Source organism: Equus przewalskii, chromosome 8 (genome assembly GCF_037783145.1).
Source record: "Equus przewalskii isolate Varuska chromosome 8, EquPr2, whole genome shotgun sequence".
Lineage (NCBI taxonomy): Eukaryota > Metazoa > Chordata > Mammalia > Perissodactyla > Equidae > Equus > Equus przewalskii.
The window spans coordinates 39202112-39228745 of record NC_091838.1 but is presented as its reverse complement, the minus strand read 5'-3'; the positions used below and the strand labels follow the sequence as shown (position 1 = coordinate 39228745).

General features: G+C 38.7%; 1 long non-coding RNA gene across 1 annotated transcript; it reads left to right on the top strand.

Moving 5' to 3' along the window:
- The first annotated feature begins 6848 nt into the window (after positions 1 to 6848).
- On the top strand, positions 6849 to 23933 carry LOC139085324 (uncharacterized). The gene is made up of 3 exons (XR_011543606.1): positions 6849 to 6978; positions 17434 to 17519; positions 23412 to 23933. It is a non-coding gene; the product is annotated as an uncharacterized lncRNA (long non-coding RNA).
- Positions 23934 to 26634: the final 2701 nt, after the last annotated feature.

Sequence of the window (26634 nt, the reverse complement as noted above, 5' to 3'; positions counted from 1 at the left end):
GCCATAAAAGGAATCAGCCCCAGCTTCCAAAGCCTGAAACAACTGAGTGTTCCTGTGCCTAGGGCCAGCCCCACTGAGCTGCACTCCTAAGAGAACTGACAACAGCCTTGTAGGCCTGAGGCCTATCACAGCTGTTAAGCCCCTGAGCCTAGCAACCAGCTACACTGGGTACCAACCCAATTAAGAGGAAAACTGCAATAGGAGTGTGCTGATAGACTTTGTAGCCAATGGTGCTGAGGTTCCCCAAACCAGAGTTACAAACAGCTGGCCAGGGAAGGAAAGACTAGACTCCCTGGGTACCTGCAGTGGGAGCAACCCTGCCATAGCAGAAAGACACAAGTAGCCCACAAAGGGGTCACTCCTGGGTCTTCTGGACTGGTGACGACAGGGAAGCACACTGCTGGGCCTCATAAGGCATCTCATACATAAGGCCACTTCTCCAAGATCAGCAGACATAGCCTACTCACCTAGTACATAGAAATAAGCACAGAGAAAGAGGCATAATGAGGAGACAAAGGAATACTTTCCAAGCAAGGGAACAGAACAAAACCTCAGAAAAAGGGCTAAATGAAACAGAAATTAGTGACCTACTTGACAAGGAGTTCAAACAAAAGATCATAAGGATGCTCACAGATAGTGGGAGAAGACTGGGTGAACACAGTTGCTCATCAGCAAAGAACTGGAAAATATAAAAAAGAACCAATCAGAAATGAAGAATACAATATTGTAAATGAAAAATTCAGTAGAGGGACTCAATAGCAGAGTAGAGGATGCAGAAGAACAGATCAGCGAGCTAGACGAAAAACTGGAGGAAATCACACAAGCTGAACAGAAAAAAGAATTAGACAGAATGAGAACAGTGTAAGGGAACTCTGGGACAATATCAAGCATGCTAACATTCAGATTATAGATGTCGCAGAATGAGATGAGAGAGACAAAGGGGAAAATCTATTTGAAGAAATAATAGCTGAAAATTTTCCTAACCTAAGGAAGGAAACAGACATCCAAGTACAGGAAGCACAGAGAGCTCCAAACTAGATAAGCCCAAAGAGGCCCACACCAAGACACATTATAGTTAAAATGTCCAAAATTAAAAATAAAGAGAGAATCCTAAAAGCAGCAAGAGAAAGGCCACAAGTGACATACAAAGGAAAGCCCATAAGCCTATCAGCGGACTTCTCAGCTGAGACCCTACAGGCGAGAAGAGAATGGCATGACTATTTAAAGCACTAAAAGGAAAAAGCCTACAGCCAAGAATATTCTATCCATCAAGTTTGTCATTCAGAACAGAGAGATAAAGAGCTTCCCACACAAGCAAAAATTAAAGGAGTTTATCACCAAGAAACCAATTCTACAGGAAATGCTGAAGGGACTTATTTAAGTGGGAAAGCTATGACCACAAATAGAGATTAAAAAAATTATCAAAAAAAGCCCCCCCAAAAAACCAGGCAATAAAATCACTGGTAAAGGTAAAAATATAGTAAAGGTAGCAGATCAACTACCTGTGAAGATAATATGAAGGTTAAAAAACAAATATACTAAAATCATCTATTTCAATGATAAGAGGGTAATGGATAGACACACACTAAACAAGAGACTATACATGATTTGAAAAACATAAAATGTGGGAGGAGGGGAGTGAAAATGTAGAGGTTTTAGAAAGAGGTTAAGCTAAAGAGTCTATCAACTCGATATAGACTGTTATATACATAGAATATAAAATAGGATCTTCATGGTCATCACAAATCAGAAACCTATAATAAGTAAGCAAAAAAGTAAGACAAAGAAATCAAATGTATTACTAAAGAAAGCCATCAAATCACAAGGGAAGAGAGCAAGAGAAGAAGAAAGGAACAGAGAAGAGCCACTGAAACACTCAGAAAAAAAAAGTAACAAAATGGCAACAAATACATATTTATCAATATTTACTTTAAACGTCAATGGACTAAATGCTCCAATCAAATGCCATAGGGTGGCCAAGTGGATAAAAAAACAAGACCCATGTATATGCTGCATACAAGAGACACACTTCAGACCCAAAGACACTCACAAACTGAAAGTGAAAGGATAGAAAAAAATAGTCCATGCAAACGGCAAAGAAAAGAAAGTGGGGGTAGCAATACTTATATCAGACAAAATAGACTTGAAAACAAAAACGGTAACAAGAGACAAAGATGAGAAAATGCCTGTTCTTCTTCCCTTCTAAGTTTTGATTTTCAGATGTACTCAACGATGGTTTAACAAGAGCACGTTTTCTTCGTGAAATCAGTTTGTAAGGTCTTGCTACCCTGAAATGGGAAGTTGCAAGGGATTATCTCTGACCAGCAGACTTTTAAAAGATGCTCCAGAGATTCTTGCCCCACTTTAATCTTTCTTGCCATCCTCCTTTAATCAAGCACCCTTAATTTAAAGAAACTACATGCATTATGCACGTGTACGGCTTTGCGTCATGATTTGCACTTGTTCGTGTGAGCCTTCCAATCAAGGGGAAAATGTAGAGATTGGATACGAGTGATTTTGAAAAAAGGGCAATTCATTTTATCTACTCAGAGCTGAGGACTGCCTATTTGATTATCATTATAGGACTAAATTTTTAGTAATTAACATTCATGTAAATTGAAGTGCTGTGGGAGGAGAGGACATTTAGTAGTAAGGAATCATGGTTCATCTCCAAGGACCAGATCACTTAGCTGGCTCTTGAGTGCCATTGAAAATGCCTCCTGCCACCACAGTAGAATCACCTGAGTCTCTTTTCTTCCCTGTGCATACTCAGAACCAGTCGTGCTGCTTGACAGCTGGTACTCAGTACTTACTATGTGTCAAGAAATAGTATGCCAAGCAGGCTGCATACAGTATCAGCTGCTTTGTATCCTCAGCCTCACTTCTTCCTCCGGCCACTGCTTCAATAACAGTTCTGGGGCTTCCACTTTTCCTACCGAGTTCAACCTGACATCTCCTTCCCTCAGGCCTGCAGGTGTACTGCTTGCTTCCTGACCTGGGGCTTCGCTGATGTGGGATTTTCTCAGAACTACAAAGTGAAAGGGAAGTTAACACTCACAGGACCACTCTTGACAAGAGGAGGATGGAAGATGATGTACTGTCCTTATATCTGACCTCTTTGAGAGGATTTTATAAGATTCCTCAAAGTTATCAATAGTGGTGGCCAACTCAATAACTTATTCTAGTATTGGCTTTCCCTATTTCTCTGAGATCACTTCCCAAATATTCTGCCTGTTCATTAGCCTTTGTCCTAGGCTCTGCTTTCACAAAAAACTAGGCTAAGACACAGAAATGATCTAACTCAAGATTAACAATAGCACTAAGAGGAAGGGTCTAGTATCGCTAGCCTTCTTGTTATTCCATGAGCTACTTGGTATCATTTCAAAGACTCTATTATCTGTTTAAATTAATCAGGATTGCTTTTTGTTGCTAGCAACTGAAAAAAATCTCATGAATTGGGCTGTATGTGCTAACCAAAGCAAATGTACATATTTTTCCAAGGTGATAATTTGCCATTTTCTGATTATTGGTTTAAACACTATACCTCAGTGTAAGTTCTATCTGTATAAAAATAATGCTGTCTGCTGTGTTATCAGCTTCCACATGACTCCTCACGCTCTTAGAACCCAGCCTGTGTGAGGCCAGCCAAGACAAGGCAGTGTTGCCTAGTGGTTAAGCACATGGGCTCCTAAACTTGAATCCTGACTCCTCTACTTACTAATTTGGGCAAGTTACTTAATCTCTCTGTGCCTCAGTTTGCCCATCTGTGAAGTGGAGAAAGTACTGGTACTTACCTTATAGAGTTATTCCCAAGATTAGATGAATTAACATGGAGCTTACGTTTTCTTAAATTTAGTAAAATCTCACTGTTACTCTAAAAGTAGCCTGCCTGAATATGACTTGTGAACCAAATATCTCTTCTAACTGAGGTTTCTTTCTTGGCTCCCAATGCTAACTTTATTCTTTCTGGTCCTTTATTTCTCTCCCTTGTAGTCTGCATCATCAGCTTTTAGATGGTAAGTTCAACATGGCAGAGGCTGCCATGTGTTCACCAAAACCCCATTGTCCTTTCCATGCTGGCCACACATCAAGCTGCATTTCCTAGACTTACAATTAGGGTTGTCAAGCGTCTGAGCTGCAGCCAACAACATGTGGGCAGAAAGGATCCACGCCACTTCTAGTCAGGGCCTATGAATACCTCCCATGAGATCCTCTGAACTCTCTGCTCTTCTTTTTTTTTTTTAAAGATTTTATTTTTTCCTTTTTCTCCCCAACGCCCCCCGGTACATAGTTGCGTATTCTTCGTTGTGGGTTCTTCTAGTTGTGGCATGTGGGACGCTGCCTCAGCGTGGTCTGATGAGCAGTGCCATGTCCGCGCCCAGGATTCGAACTAACGAAACACTGGGCCGCCAGCAGCGGAGCGCGCGAACTTAACCACTCGGCCACGGGGCCAGCCCCGAACTCTCTGCTCTTCTACCAACCAGCTATATGAAGAGGATACAGAGAGGACTCTGGCACCCAAGTAGGGCAGAATCACAGAGGGAGCCTGTGTTCCTGAATGATGCCATGGAATTCCACCTGCCAACAAGAAATATCCTTGATTTTTATTGAGAAATAAACTGCTATGGGATTAAGTCTGTGAGATTTCAAGTTTATCTGTTATGTTATTGCTTTAGCTGATACAATCCATAGGGTGGAGACCATGTCTGTCTTGTTCTTTAGCACCACAGCTGTGTCTGACATGTGGTATGTGCCTAACACATACTCGTCGTGTCAATAAATGAATATATATGTAGAACTTTCATCGTTTATTTCTCTCTAGTCTTAAAGGAAGAGGCCCCCTTCTGTTGTGAAAAAAATTCCCTCCTAATGGGCAGATTTTATTTCCCAAGTATCCATCTTCTAGAACCAAGGCTTCTCAAGTTTTAATATGCTTATGAATCACCTGGAGTTTATGAAAATGAAGATTCGGCTCCAGTGGGTCTGAGGTGGGGCTTGAGATTATGCATTTCTAACAAGTTCCCAGGTGATGTTGATGTTGCTCCTTGGACCACAATTTGAGCATCAGGATCTAGACAAGTAGCTCTTACACTGCATCAGAACCACCTGGGAATGTTTAAAATGCAAGTTCCTGGATTCCTCCATCCTTCTGATAAAGTCTAATCAATAGTTCTGGTACAGGGCCCAGAAACCTGCATTTACTAAGCCTGTAGAAGATTCTGACATAGATTGTTTGGAATTATGCTATCATCATGCCCCACATAATGATGTTACGGTCAACAATGGACCACATAAATGACCATGGTCCCACAAGATTAGTACCATATAGCCTAGGTGTGTCGTAGGCTATACCATCTAGGTTTGTGTAAGTATACTCTAGGATGTTCACACAACAAGGAAATTACCTAACAATGCATTTCTCAAGACATATCTCTGTCGTTAATCGATATATGACTGTACGCAAAAACACTGTTCTAGATCTTTGTTTCATCAATCATCACCTCTTTTGTCTTCTCCCTTTCCTAGAGAGTTTCTGTAAGACACATGTCCTTTATTTGTTTATAAACACTGATAAAGTACTTACAGTGTGTCTGGCACTATCCTACATGCCTCACATATATCAACACATTTGCTCCTCACGAAAAGCTCATCTTTAACTTGCCGATGATGTATATAGAGGTCCAGTTACTTGCCCAGGGCCCCTGAGGCAGTAACTGGTAGAGTGAGAGTTCAAACCTGGGTGGTGTGGTTTCAGAATTCTTGTACCCAACTACTGTCTATGTTGCCTCCTATCCCTGATGTCTTCATGCTCCTTAGAAAACAGGGCCACTCAATGAGCTCAGTTTGTGCAACTTCTTTCAAGACTCTCTTTGTCTTTCTTTTACCACCTGGCCATATTACCTCAGCTGCTTTGAAAGTGGGAAAATGTTTTGAGTTCTGTTAATTTTGAGTGCAGTTGCTTTGGAGCCCATGTTAATATCTCTCATCATACTCAGTTGAAAAATGGAAAAACATATTTCACTTATTGCTGTGTCTACTTAATGTCAAATAAGTAATTTCAATTCCACAAGCTCCTAGTATGCATTCATTATGAGTGAGGCTGTCTGCTAAGTGCCAGAAAGACTGCAAAGAGAAGTAAGACACCATTTTTGCCTTCAAGAAATCTATGATACTGTTAGGAAGATAGATATTTGTACAAAAAAATTTTGTATTAGGTAAAATATTTTTAGTCTTATACAAGAAGTAAAAAACTGCTGTGGGAGGTGAAGGGAAAAGAGAGAGCACAAGCACGGATGGTGGAAAGTGGGACTGTGTTTGGAGGATGGGGCAGGGATCTGGTGTGCTTGCAGAGATGGCAGGTATCTGAGTAGGAGAAGGCTGTGAGATTAAAGTCTTATGGTTTGGGACCAGATGTGGGAAAGTCTACCTGCTAACGAGTGTGGAATTCATTACATAGGCAACGGGCAAACCATGTCTTTTTTTAATTCAGTGGTTGGCGTAGTGAGAATTGTGCTTAAGGAGATTTTTCTTTTTTTTTTTAAGCAAGAGAAAAGACAGATTTTTACTCATGTACTTAACAGTGTATTCACAGAAAAAATGTGACTCAAGGAGGCAGTTAGAATTTGGGGCTTACATAACATCTTACAAAGAGGAGGGGAGAAGGGCACTTATGGGCAAACAAATGACTTTTATGAAAGATAAATGGGCCCTTCGGAGGATAGCATAGTTTTGTGACAGTCTGTTTAGGTAATTTCTTATCCTGGTGCCAACTTCTGGTTTCCAGTGATAGGAGCTGATCTTTCTTGGTTTTCAAATTTCTGGGGAGGGGACTTATGACAGATGAATTACTTTGATGGCTCTGCTTTCAGGCAGATAAGGGGAGTTCAGGAAAAAAAAAAGCAGAAACAAAACTCCACAGTGGTATATTCTGGATCCCTTCACTTCTGAAGAACACTGCTCTCAGGAAGGGATGTTAATGTGAGTAGACCATTTGACATTGCGAAGCTTGTTTGTTGGTAGGAGTGGAAGGAGCTTGTTCTCGAAGGGAAGGTCTATGTTTATGGAGCGTCTGTATTCAAATGTTTTCACATGATATATAATTAAATTAATTATACAATTAAATAAATTATAATAAATTTCATGATATATAATTAATTAAATGATGAAATCCTCACAATATCCTAACAAAGTGAGTCCTAATATCTCCATTAACCAGTGAGTAAACAGGATGATATTGCTTACTTAACGTAGCATACCCAAGATAACACAGCCAGTAGGTAGAAGAGGCTAGATTCAAACCTGACTCTGTCTATGTTTTTTCTAAAATGCCGTGTTGAGAGTACATTAACTAAACAAAGAGGGAAAAACCCATATGCCCATGCCTTGACTCTGTTGGTGGCAAACAAAGAGCACATGCAGAAAAAGATTGAAAAATATTTACAGGGTTCACATGAAAAGGTTAAAAGGGATGACCTTTTTCTCCTTTATGTGACTTCAGTAATTTAGATCGTTTTCTGGGTAAGTCATACCATATCAAATACCTATTCACTTCAGATGAAAAATGCTTGGAGCGGAAGCTTTAGACATTTTAAAGTCTTTCCTTTGAATACATAGACTGTTTATAAACTCAAAGAAACTCTTCACGTGAAATTTTGTAAAGGTTTTACTGTCTTATTTCTGACCTATTCTTCACAGAATGTTATTAAAAACTGAATGTTTTTTCAGATGAAATCAAAGTGGTAGATATTGTCAAAAACTACTATTTATTCACAGGTTTGGTTTAACAATGATATGCATCTTGCTAAGTTTCTGATTGTGCCACTTCTAACAACTTATACTATTATTTAAGGGAAAAAAAGATTTGAGTAGTAAGGGTATGACAGTAGGAGCTCTTGAAGTGAGATGCTATTGTCTTATTATAATTGTTATTATTTAACTACTATCGAGCCAATTCTCAGCCCAAGAAAGGAAGAGAGGAAGGAAATAAGCTTTCCTTTCCATGACGTGGAAGCAGCTTGAGAGGGGGCCTGTGCCTTATTCGTCTTTGTATCCCCAATGCCTAGCATAGACCAGGGCACATATTGAGTAATCAAAACTATTGGCTAATGGCTACAGGCAGAAAAATCAAGCTCTCAAATAGGTAAGGAATTTCCCATCTCCACACAGCTAATTAGTAACAGGGGCGTAGTTCAAACCCTAGGCTTTGGTTTTTATTTCCACTATCCTTTCCATCCCACTATGCTGCTAATTTAGGTTCATCTATCCATTTATCTGCTCAACAAATTCTGATTGGCTTTCTTCAGTGGACAAAACCCTATACTAGACACTAGGAATAGAAAGATGAAAGTCATGGTCCTGTCTGTCTGGAGTTTGTAAAGCTAATGAGGAAAACAGAGAGTAAATAAATGACCAAGACATAATGTGATTTGTGACATAACTGAGTCATATAATAATAATAACAATGATAATAATAATAATAATTAACACTTTATAAAATGCTTAATGTTCAAAGTGGTTTTTAAGCCAGATTTTGTTTAAACTTCCAAACACTCCCAACAGAGAGATACTATTATTATCCCCATCTTATAGATAAGAGACCTTGCCAAGGTTTATAAATCCAGCAAGTGCAGATTATCTGACTATGGAGCCTGTGCATTTTGTTCAGCTAATTCAACTATAAGATGGAACAGTACCTGCTTGCATTCATCTCTCTGTCACTGGAGTAGAGACAATATAAACCACTTTTTATTCAAATTGCTACATGTTAGAATCACCTGGGAAGCTTCAAAAAAAATCCCAATGCTCAGGTGACAATTCAGTCACAATTCTGGGGGTGGGAGCCAAGTGTCAGTAGTTTTAAGAGATTTCCAGGTGATTCCAATGAACGGTACAGTTGGAGGCCACTGTTATAAAGCACTATCCTAAGATTTTTCTTCCTTATCCCAATGTTTTCAAAAAGCTCAGTTTCTAGAAGTTCAAAATCAGAAGACACATGGATACCCAACCTCAGTTAGCCCAACAGTCCCTTTTGTATCGTGTGTGGGCTTGGTACAGTGTTTGTTGAGTGAGTCTCTGATTAAGCAGACTATTATTATTAAAGTCACAGCATAGGCACTTCAAGCTTAGCTCAGGGGTTGGTTTTAGAAAAAATGGTCAGGTTTTGTCAGAATGCCAAAGGTACAAGGGACCGGAAACTTATTCCTGCTTATGGACCCTGGGAGTCAGGTTAGGGGGCCTGCTTGAGCAAATGAACTGACTGTTTATGGCAACCTCTGCCACTAACAGCTGGTGTCAACAAGGCTTGAAGAAGTGGGTTTGCTTTTAAAAGAGGAAGCAAGGTAAAAGGAATCAATTATGTGTAGGGCAAAAAAGCAAGGAATTTGGAATTACACCATGTTTAATAGTCCAGGATTGCCAAGTCCTACTTTGTGACTTCAAGCATTTTTCTTTTTTACCTTTCTCATGTTAGAATAAGATTAGTATGAGAAGAATACTTTCCTAACAAGATTGTTGTAAAAACCTAAGTGATAATAAGCGATACAAGTGATATATAAAGTGGCTTATGCATATTAACACAAAAATAATTAGAAGTGGTTGTTGCTGTTGTTAAAATTCTTGCATTAAAACAATTCTATGATTTTCTCTGATCTTTACTCACATATTCAGGCCAAGGACTCTGTGTCTAGCACTTTTGTACCAAATTCTAATTTTTAAACAGAGGTAGCTGTATTGCCTTTTATGCAACATCTGAATAGGTACTTCCAGGCAATCTCTGAATGGGTACCTAGTGCTTATGATGATCTCTTCTCCTTTTTTTCATTTTCTTGAAAGAACCAGTGGATGGAAAGAGTGGGTAGGGAACAGATCCAGAGAGGCCATGATGCTCAGGGTTGGTTGGAGAGGGATTATGAACATAAAAGAAAAGCCAGAGATTCTTTATTTGACAGTAATCTCAGAAAAAGATGAGCTCACAAGAGGTCCTGAAGAGAAGAATAGGAGAGATGAGACTTATGTGGAGAAATAAAATGTGAGCCCACTAGCTAAATATCCAAACTGGGTTTAAGATTTCAGGACACTACCCAAGATCTGCCTGTTCTGGTTAGCCTGGTTCAATGTTATAGCTGCAAGAAACCCATCTCCCAAAAAAGACTGATGTAGGAGATGGAACTTTATCTCATTGCTTACAAGGAATCTTATAAAAACTCAGCCAGATTTTTGTCACCTAAGAGAGTTTCCATTATGAGGTACATAGTCATCCAATGACCTATTTAGGTACCTGGGTACGAGTGGTAAAGAAGCACTATCACCTCTCCGAAAAAACTTGATTACAGCAGGTTATTGTTGGGATCTACATGGAGTGAAAAGAAAAATCTTGAGAAGAGCCAAGAACACAAGACTCAAAAGGTTCTAAGTCATGAAGATGGAGCCAAGGCATCATTCTGGATGTCAAGGGATGTCAGAGGCATGCACCAGCCCCTAGTGCTTTGTCACTAATGTGATACAATTACTCTTTGTTTGTCTCCTTCTTTCTGTCCTGCTACAAGATGCTTCCTTTGAAAATCATGATTTCATGTTTTAGGCCATCATGTCCTTTTCAGCTCCAGCTATACATCATGACTTCTAGTAATGGCTCCCAGCACTGACTGTCAGATTTTGAAGAGAATGAGAGAGAGAGAGAAAGAGACAGAGACAGAGAGAGTCTGATTAGCTCATCTCATTGCTTTGAGTTAGGCTCACAGGTCACTGAATTGCCTAGTGATTGGTTGCCCTTGGATTAGGTGAGCACTTCTGGTCCAATCAGGGGCATTTAGGGAGAGGGACTTTACGAAGTTCAATACTGCTGCTTAGCCACCAGGGTCTTTGGTTAGGGGCAGCTTCCCTTTGAGGAAAATGTGTGTGGGACAGGAATTATGATAGAGACATTCAGCACTTTCCCCAGGCCTCATAATTAGATAAAAACAGAATTTGAGTTCTGACTCCCCAGGTTTAGGCATAGGACTCTTCATTACATCACAGCTTCCTCTGACATAGGAAAATGAGTTACCCTTGGTCATGTAAGTCATTTCTCTTCCTTTCCACCCATATATACATGCTTATACTCACATACACTCACACAAACACATTCTCTCTCTCTTTCTCTTCTCTCCCTCCTTTCTTCTCTCTCTCACACACACATACACACACATGCACACACACACACTCAAGGCCACACCTTACAATGGTCCATGCCTAGAGTTCTACATTCTCTGGCATGGTGGAACCATGTAGATTTGCAACTTAAAGATTCTATAAATTTCTCCTCAGGACCAAGTCGTCAAGCAGTACGTCTGATAAACTAATTTGCTCTAATAACTAATGGAGAAGATGAAGGCCCATTAACAGTTGTCATATGAGCAATTTCTCTGTAGAAAATCCCTTTTGAATTGTTACTCAGTGCATTTGTGGTTCTCCTCATATAAATTTCAAATCATGTAGAAAAAGTTCAAAAACTTAACTGTGACCATTATGGAGATCTCTGACAGCAGGCAGCATTTGGCCGTGTCACTACCCCTTGATGATCTAAATTATAAAGATGGTCACCAACTTTACTTACATGTAGCTCCAACACTCATGTCAAATACCTTAGGGTCATTAACATTTTCTTTCCTAATGAAAAGATAGGAATGTGAAATATTTTCCTTTCTTCCCCTAAAGAGATAATCATGAATATCTTATATTTGACCCAAAATAGGAAACTTAAAAGTGAGAAAAAAAGCTACTAATGGTCAAAAGCCATGGGAGATAGGACTTTGAATTAGTAAATGAGTCAGTTGCCCCCTGCCCTTCCTCAAAAGAAAGACATCTTTTAGGGGTTATGAGAAATCCAAAGGTTTTTGGAAAATCTTTGGCAAATGTCTAAAAATATGTTTCAAATGTTTTCAACTCAAACAAATTAAAAACATACTTTTTTCCTGGCACTTTCCTCCTTCATTTTAAAAGGATATGTGTATTTTTCAGGGAAATTTTAGGCATGTGACTAATTTTCACTTAACTCATCATGGTATTGTTTCATAAGAGCTATTCAATGACTAAAAATCCTCACGTCTTTTTTTTATAAGCCTTTAAAAAGAACCCTGTTTCTTAGACATAGGAAGTCAGAGAAACCAGAGCTGGAAAAGGGCAAGTAAGTCCTGTAGCCTTTTCCCTAACGTGACAGGATCAACCCTGATCCATTTTCTTTAAGTGAGACTTAGCTCCCTGAAGTCAAGTACTTTTCTGGAAAGAGTCCCAGTTGGAAGGGGACCTCTTTCATTACGTGTCATGAGGGAAAGTAGCCGAAACCACTACAGACCTGCTGATAGTGCCCATATATCATTCTAGTGACCAGAAATGGTTCTGTCCTATAGAAAGTCATTGGATCTTAAATTATCTTCCATTATGTTTGAGAAGGTCTTAATGCCCTCCTGTGTTTCTCAGGCAGTATTCTTACTATTTCTGCAGTTTAATTAGTCTGTGGATATTCCTGTTTGTGGTTAATCTTGATGATTATAATATACTAAGATTTTCAGATAGTTCTCTAAAATGGGTAGGTTGCTGTGGCCGGTCATCCCCACATATGCTTTACCAAATTCATATTTTCCCCTCAATGTTATAATATTTTACTTTTGGCTTTTTTCCCTGAATAATTCTAAAAGAGGAGGTTTCTTTGGCTATAAGATGAGACATGAGCGCACACTTACTGTATGTATATAAATATATGTATATATATATATACATGTATGTGTATGTGTGTGTAAATATAGACTGTGTCTAATTTTCTCATTCTTTTAGCATTTCAACAGATTTTTATTAACACTTACAATAGTCCAGGAACTATCGAAGATATCAGGGTGCAAATTTGAAAAAGACAAAAATTCTGACTTCAAGGAGTTGAAAGCACAGTAGTTGAGAAAATAAGTTAATAAAAAGCTATAATAAAGTAAAACAATAGGAATATATTGCAGACTGAAAGTTGGTGTTTTCAACTCTCCAGGGACAAGGAGGGAGAGACTTCTAACAGTAGCTGACAGAGCTGGGTCTTAAAAATGAGTCGATCTTCACCATGCAGACAGCAGCAGGTCTGTCTAGGCTGAGGGAGCCAGATGAAGAGAGGGGTGAGAGTGAAAACTCCTAGCCCACTTGGAGCATGCCCAGGGTTTTGGCGTGACTGGTACTGTAAGTGGGAGATGGACCTAGAGAGGCCCAGTGGAGGGCTTCGTAGGCCACGGAGACCTAGGACTTTATTCCAAAAACAATAGAGATGATAACATGATATTTGCCTTTTAGAAAAACTATTTTAGTGGCTTGATGGATGACTGATTGGGGGGTGAGCTGGGGAAAGAGACCAGAGGAAAGTATATCTATCTAAGATACTTATGTAAAAATCTGAGTGGGAGATGATTAGTACCTGAATTAAGGCAATATCTAAGAAGATAAAGAGAAAGGAACAGGGAGGAAAAACTGTAAGGAAATGGAATTGACAGAATTGGTTGGCTGTTGGAGGAAATGGGGCAAGATGAAAGAAAGTGTGTATTCTAGGTTTATGTTGAGGAGGAGAAGGTATTGAATTTGTGCCAGCCTGATGAATTCTACTTAAAACATAGTGAATTTGAGGTGCCTGTGGGACACCTATGTACACAAATAGTAGGCAGTTCTGACTAGATCTTACAGGCTTCTTGCTGCATGGCTGTTAATGAAATAGAACTGGTAAGCAGGCATCCTGACCAGATACATTTCTTTGACAGAAATTCGAGGAAACTTCCATAGAGAGGATGGGCCCTATTTTCACATCCATGGCCATTAGCCCCCTCTCTGGCACCTTAGGTGACCTCTCATTCTAGTCTTTGCCATGAGCACCCCATTACTGAACGCCCGCTATTCCACTTTCTCACAGTTTCCGTGTTTCTTGCTACTGCGATTGCTATCTAAGGAGGCTGTCAGGTATGTGAAAAGTGGGATGTGCCATGTGTACCCACTTTCCGTGGCAGTGATTTCTGTAAGAAATTCATACTCCCTCAGCATGTATACTTTATGACATATACTTTATTCCAGTGTTCTCTGTTTTTTCTTTATTATTGCCTCTGAGTTTTATATATATGATAAGAATTCTGTTTCTAATAATCTCTGGAATAAAATAACATGTTAGTTTATGCTAGTATTGACATGCTTGTATTGTGGTTATATCTCCTAGAACCAGGATCATTATTTTAATTCTTCTTCCTTTTTAAAAATTTGTTTTCAACAGTCCAGGCTGATTCCAGCATTCCCTACTGCATTGTTGCTAACCACCTCCACGCAGAGTGCTGCCTTGTACACACAAAGCAAAAAACACTTATTGTCTCTGTTGCTCTTTTGGAGTTAAAGCTCATCCTGCCCTGTGACCTGGATCTCATATCATTTTACTGTTGCTGAACATGTGTTAGTATTATTACTATTTACCTTTGTGGGTGTGTCTCCTGAGAGGGTTTTTTTTTTAAAGATTGGCACCTGAGCTAACAACTGTTGCCAATGTTCTTCTCCCCAAAGTCCCCTGGTACATAGTTGTATATTCTAGGTTGTAGGTCCTTCTAGTTGTGGCATGTGGACGCTGCCTCAGCGTGGTTTGATGAGTGGTGCCATATCCGCATCCGGGATCTGAACCGGCAAAACCCTGGGCCACTGAAGTGGAGCGCGCGAACTGAACCACTCCACCACTGGGCCGGCCCCTAAGAGAGTATTTTTATACTTCCTTTTATCACCTAAAGTGCCCATTTTGGTAATAGGGACAAAGTTAAGAACTCAATAACTATTAATCAAACTAAAGGATAAACATCATCCTCTGCAGTGATCTTGGAAGGTGCAATAATATGGATATTGGAGTCAGATAGATATGGACTCAAATTTCTCCTCAACTATTTAGTTAATATATCTTATTTAATTTCCAAAAGCCTCAGTTTATTCATCTATAAAGTGGAGATATTATAAAATGGCAACAATAATAATAGTAACACTGATCATATACTTAAAATGCCCTAGTCATTGTTCTAAAACTTTACATATATTAACTCACTTAAACTTTATGAAAATCTTCTAAGTCAATACTATTATCACCTTCATTTTTCAGATAAATGAAGTCACACAGCAAGTAAGTGACTTGATCAAAGCTCCTTCACAGGTTTACTCTAAGGATTTAATAAGGCCACATGTGTAATGCACCCAGCACAGGGCATGGCACACTTTAAATAAATGATCAATATATGTTAGTTCCTTTTCTTTATCTTGTCCATCTAGCTCATTTGTCAAGCTGAAAGGGCTTGTTGGAGAGATCAAGTAAAACAATTGAGGAGACAGAATTTTAAAAATGAAAGAATTTTGTACTATTTAAATTAATTAAAATTATTGTTACTATTACTCATCCATCAGACATCAGACCTAAGTTCCATGACTGAGGAACACTGGTTTCACAATAACAGAATGAAGAATACAAAATGCGTTTTTAAAATGAGTCAAATTTGTAAAGTCATGATTTCCACTCAATATTTGAGCCATTGTAAAAATAAAAATCACTTATTTAGTGCTCCCTGAATGCACTTGGTATTGTGGGATTTAAAATCAATTAATCTCTCTTGCCCTTGTGACATTAAAAATCTGAGGAGAAAAAACAAACAAAAGTTCTGTAGGTTGGGTCTGGCCCAGTGGCAGAGTGGTTGGGTATGCGCGCACCACTTTGGTGGCCCCGGGTTCACTGGTTCAGATCCCTGGCGTGGAACTATGCACCACTGATCAGTCATGCAGTGGCAGGCGTCCCACATATAAAATAGAGGAAGATGGGCACAGATGTTAGCTCAGGGCCAGTCTTCCTCAAAAAAAAAATAAATAAATAAAATTCCATAGGTTGACCTTGAAATCAACATATGCAATCTTTCTTTTCAAAGTGTTTGTACTTGAAGTTTGAAGGAGATAGATCCAAGGGGTGGGAGATAAAAGCCTTTATTCCACATAAGGCTAATCTTAGCAGTGTTTTAGCATATTTTTGTCTTGTGAGCAAATTCATAATTTGTGTTTCAGCTCGTTTTAAGTCATCTGTATGTCGTAAAGTAACTTTGAACTAAATTCACATTTTCTCTCTCTCTGTCTTTCCATGTGTATTTCATTTCCTTTAACCACTGGTTTTGAAATCCTTTTGCCCAAAGCTTTCACGTTTGTTTAGGAAGAGCCTCCCACACACCCTCTAACTTCTCTTTTAGACAGAGATATGTCCCCAGTGTCTTGAACAGTGACTGGTGAATAATGTAGGTTAAAGATTCAACTCAGAAATATTCAGTTCTTTGCAAGAATGCATCCATCGTCCTTCTCATGGTATAGGCTTTATAAACCTGTGCATCTTACTCTATGTGTCTTGACTGCTACTTTTCTTCCCTCTTTTTTCCAAAAGATAAGAGGTAAGTTTAATGGCTCCAGGAAAGGACCAAAAGAAAGGCAGTAAGAAGGCAGAAAGGAGGCAGAAAGAAAGGAGTACAGAATTATGCAGAGTGCCCTGTCTCCAGTTCCCAGGATGCTGTAAACTTCCGGACTGTTACCAAGGTATCTGAGGAGATACTGACAAACAAATGACAATAGTCAGAAAAATTGCCCCCTTCAAATACAAAGTTTGACCAACATAGAGATCAAGCAAGTTGAGAGATTTTTGGAAGATTTTAAACCTTCAAAATTTTTGCACTGTTCAGTGGCCCCTGCCGATTGACAGCTGGTTAGCTCTCATCGTTTATTTTCATTTAAAAAAGTCTTTCTTCAAGGGCAGAAATCATGGCTTATATTTTTTTCTTTGTAACGTTGGTGCCTGGCACACACTAAGCTTTCAGTAAATTCTTACTTGCTAAATGAATGAGTGAACTTTCTTTTTCCACGCAAAAAGGTATTGACAATTATCATAGAAAGAACCGAAACCAATATTTAGAAGGCAAACTCTTTCCAAGGGCTCTAAATATAGAAACCTTATACTGTTTCCAAGATACTGAAGAACATGTGTAAATAATCAGATATTGACATTTCTGTTATGTATATGAAGGGCAAAAATAAATCTTGCATACTTTAAATAAAATTGGAAATAAACTTCTTAAAATCAAGGTGAAGAGAAGAGGGAAATGAAATTAGTGGAAAGCCCAAGAGAAAAAGCTCTTATTTCTAGGGAAATATTAACCTTACTCTCTATATCTTTCACACTAATTATTTGACAAATAAGTATAAATCACCTTTTGGTACTTATTATTTCAGTGTCTTCTCTAATTTTTCATATGTTTTTCTCTTTCCAACTCTATTGTAAGCTCCTTAAAGCAGAGACTATTATATGTTTTATCACATACGTAGTACTTTTTTATACAGTGGGTATGTGTCTGTGTATACAGGGATTCTCATATTTTTCTAATCTCATTTTAGGAAAGCTGAAAACCAAGAGGAAGAGCCAAGAACTAATGCTGCAAATGAAATCTTCAGGTGGCAATAATCACGTATGCAAATCAATGGTATTTACTTACATGTTCATACATATTTATGGTGCTTCATGTCTTAATTTGTTGTATATAATTGGCCTTACATGGAAACCTGTCCACTTGCAGATGGGTACATCTATCTACAAATGTTTGGTTGTATCCAGTTTTAGAGAGTTATTTAGTGACATTCAGAATCAACCACAGCATTAACACACTTTGAAAGGCAGTTCCAATGCCTTCCTAAGGCACTTATGAATTGGGTCTTTCCTATTAGCAACAGTACCTAGCTTATTTTTTGGATTTGGACACCAGATTTTGACTCTAAGAGCTGAGGCTACTGAAATCAAAGTTTGCTGAGTACCCATTTTTCACCCTTAAATTCACCATTATTTTGTCTCACATTAGCTGAAATAATCATTTAGCTTTTAATGTTTCTTAGTTATGTAAATTGTCCCCTTTTTTATGCATTTAATGTTGGAAGGGTGGGAAGCCATAATTCACCACAGAAAAAAAATCCTATTAATAGAGGATCAAGCACATACCAAGAATCCAGAGAACCAGTTAAAAACACTTTACTTTTTTCCTGCTTCACCGAAAGTTTCATGGAATTCCGCCTTGGATTGGCAGGAGGGAGTATCTACTGAGTGTGGTGTCCCTCACAATTCACCATCTCCTTTTGCCCAGACCTGTCAGGTGCCATTTCTTTTTCCTTTCAGCCTCGAGCCAGAGCATCAATCTTTGGTTTCATCTGGTTTCCCTCAAGCAGAGAGGAGTGTCCTTCCGCCTCTGAGAGTAGAGGATAAAGGAGAGCAGGCTTTCAGGATCCAGTCTCAAATTAAACCCTCTAAAACACAATCATTTTATTGATAAAATGGCCTCTGAGCACAACTTTGGAGGATTATTTTGCTTTAAAGTGTCTCTGATTCTTTTTAAGTTCTACAAAAGACTCCCTTCTATTAGCCTATCTTGTTACACCCCAGAAAGAAGGAGGTGGCAGTAGGAAACCAAACTTTGCTGTAGAACATTAGATGATACCATCACATTTTTCTGCCTCCTGTGCCTATATCTACCATCTTTTATTTCACATTATTACTATTAAGTTATTTTATCTCAATTTAACTTTTCCTGTGATCATTCAATTCAGTAAATAATTGATGGGACTTTGCAATTTACTCTCCACGTTACAACACCTCATGTTCTTGAATGGAAAAGCAAAAATTAGTAACTGCCTTGCGGCCGGCCCAGTGGCTAGTGGTTAAAAGTTCACACACTCTGCACCGGTGGCCCAGGGTTGGCAGGTTCAGATCCTTGGTGCGGACCTACACATCGCTCATCAAGCCATGTTGTGGCGGCATCCCACGTACAAAGTAGAGGGAGATTGGCACAGATGTTAGCTCAGTGGCAATCTTTTTCAAGCAAAAAGAGGAAGATTGGCAACAGATGTTAGCTCAGGGCCAATCTTCCTCACCTAAAAAACAAAAAATTAGTGATTGCCTCAACAACTGTTTATAGAAAGGCTAAGAGCCTTAAAAGATAAAATAGTAATGATAATGATAATTGTAATAGTAATGACCATGAGGGTAAACACTTCAGGCGCTGTTCGAAGTGCTTTACATGTTGTAACTCATTTAATCCTCACAACAATCGTAAGATGTGGACACTATTATCCTCATTTTACAGTTGAGGAAATTGAGGCAGAAAGAGATCAAATAATTTGCCCAATGTCGCATGTTTAGTAAGAGGGAGAGTTGAGATTCAAACAGTCTGTCTTTAGATTCTAAGTTTATAACCAACACACTATTAAAAAAATTGTGGACAATGCATCTATTACACATATTAGTACATAATCAATTGTTTTATCAAAGGCATAATTTAATAGGGCAAGGAATTCTGGCAAGCTGAAAGGAGAACTGGCTTGCCAATCCCATAGATATAAGCTCTAATCTTAACTCTGTTGCTTATCCATATAGGGTCTCTACTTGGGAGTGCCCATGGACCTCCCTTGGTTTCTGGCATAATCCGGTGAGGGAAAAGGCCAGTCTGTTTTGCAAAGCCTTTAATAGTTGTTGATTTCATGGTGGCCATTGGCATCAAGAAATCAGGCAACATCTGGACATCAGAAAGTACTTTCTTCTTCTGTTGTGTTCTACCATGACCCATTTCAAATACTTTTTGGTTCAATGAACTGCAAACCAATTGCCATCCAAAATTTGAATCTTAATGTAAAAGTGTGTAAGATATGCCGATTAATGCTGATAAAGTTGTGTCTGATTAACAGGCTTTTCTTAAATGCACTGATACTAACTTTTTTAAAAAAATTAATTCAGCCTGCAAATGAACATCATCCATTTTGCTATCATATTTTATCAGTCTGTAAAGTGAATTCTCACTTCAGTTTTCAGCTTTGAATGCAGAACACTGTGAAAAATGACAGAATTTTAATGAGAAAGTGAACATGCCATCAACACTCTTTTGCCAGTAAAAATGGCACAACATCAAAGCTTTAAATCATGTTCCCTCCACACCTTGGGACATCTGTGATTCTGTCTGAGTCCTCAAAATCTGCTACATCCATCACCAGGTGCAGCCTTTAAACACGGAGGCACTGTCTACTTCACTGGTTGGCATGGCAACAGTTGTCAAATCATCCCTTGATAATGCTCTTTAATTGATTGTATAAATTATTCTGAGATGTGTGATTGCAAAATGATGTACTGAAGCTCTTAAGTGTGCAAATCAGCCTTGCTGCATTTCAAGATGCATTGCATCCCCTGCCTTTACCCGGGAAACTGACCCTCTTAGATTGCTGGAACACTCAGGATGAAGCACAAATATTAAGCGTTAAGGAAAACTTTAAGGCAATGGTGCAGTTAATTGCTACTCCAACTGTGTGTTAACTTACTAAAAGGCAACAGGCTGCGTACTACATGCAGATGTAAAGATATTTCTTAAAATCACATATAGAAATCAGTCTATTCAAAGATAGTGTTATTACCAGAATTGAGTTTATGATTGCGTTGGTGGAGAAGTCATAGGCTATTTGGAGACATATGGCATCATCTTTCTTCATTAGCATGCCTTGGGTTTTTCTTCTCGTGATTCTCTATATACAATTGGTGCAGAGTGTGTTGCCAATGTATTGACTATCCTGTTGTCTCCATCTCTCAGCTGAATGGCATCCTGTGATTTCTGGCATCTCTATTCAATTGTGAGCAACATGGAAGTGATTAACTTGGAAACTATGCCTAAAGCATCCTGCTATTTTCATTTCAAGTCTTTTTGTTTCCCTCCATAAAATAGCCCTTCTAACATTCCTCTCCTCTTAAAATCAGCCTAATGCAATCTACATGAAAGTATAAGCTAGTAGTTCTCGAAGTGTGATTCCCAGTCCAGCAGCAGCAGCATCACCTGGGAATCATTATAAACGTAGACTCATTAGAAACTCTAAGAGTGGGACCCAGAAATCTAGGTGATTTCTCCTAGGAGAAAGCTCTCCAGGATTCTGATGCAGTTCACACTTGAGAACCACTGAAATAGGCTAGTGTTATTGCACATTTGAATTACCTAGAGAACTTTTAAAACTACCAAAACATGGGATACACCTCCCAGAGATTCAGATTTAATTGCTTTGAGATGGAGCCTATGCACCCAGTACTTTAAAAAATATTCCCCATGTGATTCTCATTTGCTGAGAAGATTGAGGATCTCTGGTATGGGACAATGACATTGAATGTAAAATGTTTAAATGCTTAGGAGAGGGTTACTACCAGATTTATTGTTATGTCATTCTTTTTGTTTCTCCTTTTCAATTCCTATTTCATATTTGTTCATTTAGTTGTACTTTCAACATTAATTTACCTAGTGACTATTGTATGCCACGTGCTGTACTTGGCTTTGGAGATATAATGAGAAACAGACATAGTCTTTAAGTTCAGGGGAGGGCCAGACAATAAAAAAGGTAAACAATGGAAAGTAAATACATATATAATTATAAATCATGATAAATGCTTTGATGGAAATGAGTTGAATACTGTGATAAAGAATTCAGCAGACCTACTTTATATAGGGTGGCTAGGGAAAGTCTAAAGTCGTGACATTTAAACTGAAAACTAAAGAACGACTGTAAAAACCGTGATGAGGTAGGGTCTTGTTGCAAGGTGCAGGTGTGTGTTTGGGATGGGTAGGGGAGTATTATATGTGGAGGAAAGAGTATGTATACAAGCTGCACTGAAGGAAAAACACTTGGGGTGTTCAAGGAACTGAAGGAAGGCCACCATGGCTGACGTTAAAGAGCTAGGAGAGAAAGACCCAAATGAGTTTGGAGAGGAAGGTTTGAGGTCTGGATTTGATATGAGATACAATAAGGAACCACGTAGGAGCCAGTGTACAGTCTAAAGAAGGGGAAGTAATGCAAATAGATGCCCTCAGGTGATTTCAAGTCAGTGGTGCCAAGGAGTGTTTTTAACTAATCACTTTTCAGCAGGTTTCCAGTTGCTTAAATAGATTGCTGCTACTTCAGCTTAATGTTTTGACTCCTAATCTTTTGGGAATTGCCCTTTTTGGCTGTAGCTGTTTGGGATGGTATGCTGCCTAAATTGAAGAACTTAGTACTGACTTTTATATCTAGAGTGATAAAGAAAATCTTAGGATATGGGTAGATTTTCCTGAAGCGACTTGGAATCTTCGCTTCATCTTCAATTATTAGCAACAATGGAAAAGAACTAATTATTTACTGCCTATGTAGTGGAAAGAACTATTTATGTAAGTTATATAACTAAGGAGGAAATTTAGAGATTTTTGTTTGTTTTGCCAGATTTTGTTTGTACATCTTGTGTTCTCTAAATTCATGTACTAAATGTTTAATATCTTTTACAAAGTCTTTCTGCAAACTAATTTTTCAAGGTATATAAATCCTGGTTAATTATTGCCACAAGTTATTTCTGTCTTTGAATTTTAGTGTCTTATAAACATCAAAACTTCCTTTGGAACTAGTCCCAGTAAAGATGAGACTCTTCTAGCCAAGTTACCTCTCAAGAGCCACATAAATGACCCAGGAATTGTGTCCATTTGCCATACAAGAGGTCCAAAAATTTGGAATAATTAAATTAGATCATATCAAGCCTAAGGTTTATATTAACTTTGTAAAGAAAGACAGGATGACAGGAACAGTGTAATTTTAAAGGAGTCCTTGCAAATACTACCTATTAAAACTGTTTAAAAGGAATACTTTGATAGTAAGAACAAAGTTTCTTAAAAAACATTTTTCACCATAAAGCTAAGGATATATACAGACAGAAACAGTAAGAAGAGTGAACACACTGAAATGGAGACTGGAAGCTTTATTGGTTTCTCCAGGTAAAGTCATTGATGAGTTAATGATCTGTACTCTATCAAACACCTTGTTCTTCAGTGCTTGTTTGAGATCCAGAATGAGAACAAGTCAATTGAAGCACTAGTAGAGTTTAGGAGGATTGCACATTTCATTCTTTAAAGATCACCAGAGGGCCACAAACTGAACCATGGGACAGGACAGGGAGTCAGCTGAGAGAAACAGGAAATGGTGAGTGGCTGGAAGAAAGAAGGAGTCTCTTTTAGATCTTCTTGTCCCAGTTTAGAGACTTGGTTTAAAAGTATTATTAAGATCAATCATTTAATGAATATTTTCTGAAGGTTGAGTGTGTGTCACACACTGGGACTACAAGAAACTTATTGTATATTGGGAGACATAAACAGCAAAAAGGTAATTACAAAGTAGAGTGATAGCAATAATAAAAAATGCTAATATTTATTGAGCACTTACACCCATGTTAAATGCTTTTCTATCTTATTTAATTTAAACTTCATAAAAACCTAGGATGCTTTTGTAAAGTTTACTATTTCTATTACTATATTTATCACAATTACTACTGTTGCTCTATTTTCCAGATGATGAAACTGAAGCGCAAGCAGTCTAAATACGTCCCTAAACTCACTCACCTGGTAAGTGGAAGAGTGGAGATGCAAACCCAGTATTGTATAACTCCAGAGGCCATGCTTTCAGCTCTCGGTTACACTGCCTCAGGGAGAGGAGGGCAGGTAAGGAGCACAGAGATGGGGTCCCCATCTGGCCTTGTGGAAGAAAGGAGGAGCTGGAGAATGCTTCCTTGAGAAACTGATTTGCTAGTGACTCCCTATTCTTTTCTCTCCCGCAAGGATTCATCTATCATTTTCCCACCAAAAGAACTCTAGAAGAAAATTGTTGCTAGGCTTCCTGTGAGAGGCTGCACAGCCTGGTAGTCAAGGGCATTGACATGGAGCTAGACAGACCACCTGAGGTGAAACCTTCGCTCCCTGCTTAGGAACCATGTGAACTTACGCAAGATTCCGTAAAATGGAGATACAGATTTCTACCTCATAGGTTTATTAAGGAATTGAATTAAATGAGCTTATCTCTGTAAAACATTTACACATAGCACATACTACACGAATATTAAATAAATAAATTTGCAAAGGCAAATACCAAAAATATCTTCAGAAATTCTTTGAGAGAGTTGATCACAAACAACTTTGCTTAAGAATGCTTCCTTGTTCCAAAACTTGTCTCGAGTGGAATATCGAAGATTTTGGTGGCTACTAAGGAGGAGGGCTTTGGGATGAGATGGGTTGGAGCCTCAGTCTTGGATTTTATGAAAAGAGTTTGAGATTTGGGTTCAGACATTCCTCGATTCAAATCCTGGCTCATGGATCTGGGACAAATCATTTAATAACTTTAGTCTCAATTTCCTTTTTGGTGAAATGACAAAAATAACAACTCCTATAATTAAATGAAATGTTTTTTTTAATAATAAATCTCAATATAGAGTCACAACTAAAATGTAGACTTATTAGCAGAATAGTTCAGGACAAACATTTATCTCTGAGTTTCACTTTCTTACTATATATATCAAAGCTTATGGAAGTTATACTATTTATATATATGGTATTAAAGTAGCTAAGAAAGTGATTTTGATTCAAGGAAAGACAAAGAAATGACTGAGACAGAAATGAGAGCCCATCAAATTGCTGTTTGTCTGATTATCAGATGTAGTAGTTGGCTTACATTTATGGGTCATGTGTACTGATGAGACACAAATTTGAATGACTCTGGAGCTCAATTTTCTGCTTCATTCTGGTAGCTTAGCAGAGATCTAGCTCAGCTGGATTGAGCCAGTTTGCAAAGACATAGTAAGGCCTTTAGCTGGTGTCAGCATTAGGAGCAAGCAAGGATCTTCCTAGCTCTCATGTGTAGACTTTGGCCTTTAGTAAGTGAAATTACTAGCATTGTTCCTGGGCCAAGAGATTCCTTGAAATATTGTTTGGTACACAGAGAAACTGGCTGTTCCCTAGCCTCTCTTAGGCAAATCTGTAAGTCTGTACCTTGATGTAGGGCAGGGTTCATTCTCTCTTGGTGTGCTCTCTGTGACATGCCCAGCTTGCCCCTCTCTTTCAGAATCTTGGCCAGCGTATGTGTTGACGACCCATGCCTGGCCTATGCTATAGAATAATAACAGTGCAATGCATATGCTCTTTTGCTTCTCTCATTCTAAATTTTTTTCCCAATTACATTTGCACCATGTGGCACTATCGATGTTTATCTATGATTCCCTTGCACAGCGTTTTCCAAAAATACTTGTCTTTAAACTATACTCTGAGCTGCAAAATGTTCTCATAATAAGTGGCATGAGAACCTGAGAATAACCTCTGGTGAACAGTTGCATTGAAAGAAACTGTGGGTAGAATGCCCCATACTTCATTACCTCAGTTATCTCTCTCTTTCTCCCCTCTACCTCCCGTCTCTCTTCTTGTTGTAGGGTAATTACAGTTGATTCATGATTTATGTAAGATAAATGCACATATGATTCTACTGTCCAATTTGTTTTATGACAGTTTTTGATGATTTTAGGGGAAGGCCCATCCCATACTTCAGAAGAAGTGGACAGGAGGTGAGTGGTGTCCTCTCCCTGGAGGCCAGGAGGATGGCAGTGATGGTTGTGAGGATGGCAGTGGTGGTGGTCACTGATGGAGGACAGCTATGGATAGCGTAGTGACAGGTTCTCAAGTCTCCAAGCCAAAAGACAACTTTCAGAGAAGCCCTGCATTGGGCAGAAATGGGCATATACTGGTACTTCTGCTGTGCTCAGGCATTCACTGGGCAGCTTAGGGGAAGTGTGGTCTTGGCACAAATGTGAAGGTGAATCCTGTGGGACAGCAGCTGGATCTGTCAGGCAACCATGCTCCACGCAGCAGGAGATCTGAGTGGTGTCTTTCCATGACTGCTGCAGCTATAATAAGACCCTATAGAATATAGTCTCTGGTTAGTTCTGGGCTGTATCACGAACCACTGTCCTGCTAGCTTATCTGCTCCTGTCATGCTGGCTCCTTGCAGCTTCCTGAACACACACTGAATAGTCTCCTGCCTCATGGCCTTTGAATTAATTATTTCTAACTGGACAATTCTTGCCATATAAATCTATATGGTTTGCTTCCTCAGTTTGCTTTTCCACTCAGGACTTTCCTTATCAGTTGCCGTCTCTGACCACTCTACCCGAAGTAGCACATGTTCTCTACTCCGTCACACTCTGTCTTATTCTCCTTTGTTTTTCTGCCTTGTGTTTGTTTATTTTTTGGTTATCTCCATTAGAATGCAAGCTTTATGAGAGCAGACCTTACTTTTGTTTGTTAATAAATGGCACCACCCCTAGATAAGTGTCTATCATGTATTAAGTTGCTCAGTGAATATTTAATGAATGAATGAATATTCACTTGTGTCTCAATCAATACACACAATCTTTCTTATTGTAAATAGCACCCTTATATACCAGGAAGCAGATCTATTACTTTGAAACATATGCCAGTAAGAGTTACTTTTGTAATCTGCCGGAGAATCTCTACCAGGAAGTTGGTAAAATTTCTCACTGACTTTTAATTTCATGACACGAATCAGTGGGGGGAAATGACTTCATTAATTTTTAGTTGACTTCATTTATTTACAAAGTCTTAGACCCAAATGAGCTTTTCCAACAATACAGTGTACTCCAGTCCCTAAATCAATATGAAGTCTTTTGTTTAGACTTTCACACCATTGTGTCATGTTTTACTCATCATTGTGTCCTTATTCTTTGGATGTTCT